Source organism: Rutidosis leptorrhynchoides, chromosome 3 (genome assembly GCF_046630445.1).
Source record: "Rutidosis leptorrhynchoides isolate AG116_Rl617_1_P2 chromosome 3, CSIRO_AGI_Rlap_v1, whole genome shotgun sequence".
Classification (NCBI taxonomy): domain Eukaryota; kingdom Viridiplantae; phylum Streptophyta; class Magnoliopsida; order Asterales; family Asteraceae; genus Rutidosis; species Rutidosis leptorrhynchoides.
In genome coordinates, this window is record NC_092335.1 from 93714679 (window position 1) to 93719639 (window position 4961).

The 4961-nt window shown below is 33.8% G+C and overlaps 1 pseudogene; it reads left to right on the top strand.

The window, feature by feature from the left end:
- The first annotated feature begins 404 nt into the window (after positions 1-404).
- LOC139896484 (SNF1-related protein kinase catalytic subunit alpha KIN10-like) lies at positions 405-4325 on the top strand (annotated as a pseudogene).
- Positions 4326-4961: the final 636 nt, after the last annotated feature.

Sequence of the window (4961 nt, forward strand, 5' to 3'; positions counted from 1 at the left end):
ATTAAATAATTTTGAATTATTTTAATTAATTATTTTGAATGAAGTACGAGAAGGTATAAAAGCTAGGTAGACGGAAACTAATTCTAAATTTATATTTTAATTTACACTTTTAAAATAAAATGACAACCAAAATTATCTCTTATGATTGGATGTTGATTGTTTAATATGCATCTTAGGTGTTTGATGAAATGTTCAGCTGACGAGTTTTTTAGTCGGGCTCTGTGGTTTCACGGGTCATTAAACTAAATGCCTTTAGCATTTACGTTCACTTAATACTTAAAAAATATCATTAAACAGTTTCGTTTAAAAAAAACCCGTAGTTTCACGAGTCAAATTACTTTATATTATATTTAGGCTAAATTGCATGATATAAACTTACCTATTTCACAGTGAAGGAAGAAAATAGGAAATAAGAGGAACGTCCAACTCCTCTCTATCTTCAAACTTGGGTTTATTTCAGTCAAAATCATTTCTCATTCATATGCTCTTGAATACACACACAACACCTATAACTTTGTGAACTCACTCGCTCTGTGATTCGATTCGATTCTGATTTGATCTGAATCCGTTCACTCAGGTATGTTTACGCAACATTCAATTCGTAAAAATTTCGGCCAGTCAAAATTATAATTTACGTATTGTAGATCTGAATTGACTGCGATCTAACTTCGATGTCGGAATTTAGGTTATGAACGACGAGCTAAATTGTTTATTCCGTTGATTATACAGAGTAATTGTTTATAGGCTGGTCTCGGTCTAATTAGTTTATGGATCTGCGTTCTCGTTGTGATAAATTGTAGCTTATTTCACTGATTTGATGTTGTGTTATTGTTAATTTCATGTAATTTCCTTTTGCGTAAATGTATTGACGGACCAAATTTAACAGTTGTTAATTCCAGTTTCTGGTCACTAATCTGTTGTAATTATGTTGTAATATAATCATTAATGATAATGATAATTTATTGGAGATATAGGCTGCAACAACATCAACACCCACACCTCATCTCAGGCTAATCACCACAGGAAACGTTTGGTTGCCAATAGCCTTCTTTAACTTAACCAATTTAACTTATTTAGTAATAGTCAACATTAGTCAACTCAATAGTCAAATAGCTGTTAGGGTTAGTTACAAAGTTGTTACAGTTAATGTATTCGTGTATGTATAGTCCTTGTAGCTACTTGTAATAGACAGTTCACAATTAATGAAATCTTAAGTGAATTTGAGTTTACTGTTATAATTATGTTGTAATTGTGTTATAATGTCCAGGGTTAAGATTATTATGTTCTAATTCGTTTAAACATTGAATTGTTTGTTCTAAAAGATGACGATAGGTAGTTCTTCAGCAACTGAACGTGCACCGGAGCGTCGTCGAAAGAAATTTGCAACAAGAAATGAAGAAAATGCTAAATCGGATATGAAAAAAATGAACGCATTGCTGGAAGAAGAAAATAAAGTCCTGATGAAGCAAAAAGAGAATCTGATTAAGGATATTAACAAGATTTCTAACAAGATTTTTGGTGATATTCATATATCAACGTGGGAAAAGGTCATTAAACTAATCGAATATCAAGGGGGAAAGTTAGATACAATTGACGATGAAAACGTGAAGTTCGAGAATGTAATCGATTTGTTAGCACATGACATTTCACAGGTTGAAAGTGGCATTAACAGGGTTAAGGAAAACCTTAATGAAAAGACCCAAAACGGTAAACTGAAGGAAGACAACAAAGGTGACAAGGAAAGTTGTATTCTTCTGCTACTTGAAATCAAATTGAGAAAGTTGAAGAAAGAATTTGCAGATTTTCGGATGGAGATTGCTTTTTAAGAAAATAAATAGTTTTTAATCAGAGTTGAATATAAACAATAGAGTTGCATGTGGATATTTGTTGATTGCTACTATGTTTTGGTGGGATTTGATGTTGATATGAAATAAAGAGTGCAGATTTTTGTAGTGAAGATGTATTGTTGAATTCATATGGAATACTTTTCCATTAATCATAACGTATTTCTTTATGTACTCTTCAAGGACTCTTCTGAAATTCATCTTAAAGATGTACAACGTAAAATTTACTATTACAAATAGCTGCTTATAAGGGGAAGCTAAATAGACAACTGTTACCAGTATTATGTCAGTAGCGTGTTGCCTTTTAAATCCAAACGTTGATGGGACAGTTATTGTATAGCTTCTTCTTAAGCTAAAATGGTTAAATGTGAAATGGATTATGGATTTGTATCTTCATTTTCACATTAAAGTTAGAAGTCAACCAGTTTATCGAAAAAGCTTATCGTGGAATGCATTAAATTATGTTCAGTCAACCATTTCTGTAAGATATAAGCTATGGAGGGGTCAGGGCGTGGTGGGAGCAGTGTGGAAATGTTTTTACGCAGCTATAAACTTGGGAAGACACTTGGTATTGGTTCATTTGGGAAGGTGAAAATTGCAGAGCATACTTTAACTTTAACTGGACACAAAGTTGCTATAAAGATCCTCAACCGTCGCAAGATCAAAAATATGGAGATGGAAGAAAAAGTTATAAATATTGTCAATTAAAATGATTTGTTCAGCAGGTGATGATATGTCCCACCCAGTTGCTACAGTTTATGATGATATGTAAAAGGAGAAATTCATTTATATCCTTAAAATCGTTCAATATATGAAATTCTCCATACAACATATCATTGGTTAATAATTTAATATGAACTCAAACCCATGTTTGAGCAGATAATATCTGGTGTGGAGTACTGCCACCTGATTATGGTGGTAAACAGAGATCTTAAACCTGAAAATCTGCTGTTGGATGCCAAAAGCAACGTTAAAATTGCAGATTTTGGTTTGATCAATATCATGTGTCATGGTCATTTTCTGAAGACAAGTTGTGGGAGCCCTAATTATGCAGCTCCCGAGGTATCAATCATTACAATTATGAGATTTGTCCAATTCATAATAATTAGTGTTCTAGGACCTTTGATAATCTTCAAGATTCTTTTTGTTAATGTTACTTCTTTCAAACAGGTTATATCGGGGAAACTGTATGCTGGACCCGAGGTAGATGTTTGGAGCCGTGGTGTTATTCTGTATGCTCTTCTTTGTGGCACACTTCCTTTTGATGATGAAAACATACCTAACCTTTTCAGAAAAATTAAGGTTAGCCCGTTAACTATTTTATGTTTTTTTACTAGAAATAAGTAATGCTTAATTGTGAATCTCACTTATTTGTTCTTAAAGGTGGAAAATACACACTTCCAAGCCATCTATCACCCGGGGCTAGAGATTTGATCCCACGGTTGCTTGTGGTTGACCCAATGAAGCGCATGACTATTCCCGAGATTCGTATGCACATCTGGTTTCAAGCCCATCTGCCACGCTACTTAGCCGTCCCTCCACCCGATCCTATGCAGCAATAAAAAAAAGTTATGATTTTGAAGAAAAAAAAAATTACCCTGCAAATTTGCAATATGCTCTTTAAATGTGAAATTTATTAGAAACAACTGATAATATCCATTCATTTTTTTGTTGCAGACTGATGAAGATATTCTTGCAGAGGTGATTAAGATGGGATTTGATAGGGACGGTTTTGTTGAGTCACTTCGCAACTGAGTGCAAAATTAGGTAAAAATAAATTATCATGTAGTTTAAAGGATTTCATCATTTAATGTCATGATGTCATACAGTTATGTTTTAGGGAACCGTTGCGTATTACTGTTGCTACTGGACAATAGGTTCCGTAACTCAAACATGAGAAGCCAGGTGGACCGGAAATAGGCTCTTGGACTTCAGGTTTCAATGATATCAAAGTTAGATTATAATGTTCATTAGACCTTGATTATTTTCGTGTGATAAAAATGTAACTGTAGTATTTTATGGTCCATTTTTACAGTCTCGAGCCCATCCTAGTGAGATAATGACAGAAGTTTTGAAAGCTCTGCAAGAACTAAATATGTGCTGGAAGAAAATAGAGCGTTACAACATGAAATGCAGATGGGAATTAGGTCATTTTGAACGTACTATAAACAACAACAACGATATGCAGAGTAATCAGTACTTTGAAAATGAGTCGACTGTAGTAGATGCTGACATCACCTCGAGCTCACCCAATGTGGTCAAATTTGAAGTCCAGGTAACATGATTTTTCATCTACCCTTGAACTATTTCTACGCGCATTAAGTATCCTACTGAATGTGTCATATAATGTATTCATAATTTTTGTAGCTTTATAAAACGCGCGAGGAAAAGTATCTGCTTGACCTTCAGAGGGTAAACGGGCCTCAATTTCTGTTCTTGGAACTTTGTGCTGCGTTTCTCGCTTAGCTTCGTGTGCTTTAGAAGACGAGAATGAGCGTAAAAGCCTGGAATGAAGATTGGCTTTCTCTAAGAATATATATCTTTGTGAAGAAAAGCTAGGCTGTATATACGGACCAAGTCTCATTTAGGGCTGGATCTATGTTATGTTATCATCGTCTATTTGTAGGCAAATCTTATGAGCAGAACTTTTTTTTTTTTTGCAACTCATTAGACGCCTCAGTTTTTAAGTTGTTAGTTGTCTTCTGTAACCCATAACTTTTACATCTAGTTATGTGGTGATCATCATTGTCATCTTTATTTATGGGATTAACAAGTATACATTTTATGAGTTGAATGATGAACAAAAAAACTACACATTGCAGTACTACATGGTCATGTAGTATTATAGTTACGTGCCACATCATTGAAACTAAAAGGAGTTGATAACTGTAGCGTAAATTTGAAACCAAGATGCTCGTAATCAAGCTAAATACATGGTCAGATACTATTGATCATGATCATGGTAATCCAGATTGGCATTACCAGGTTGTATTAACTGATCTGAATTATCTCTATATATACTTAACATAATGATATCATGGTTATCAGAACACTTTATATATGCATCATATATCTTGTACAAATGTATGGTTATAATGTGTTTTTTGAGTTTGTTAT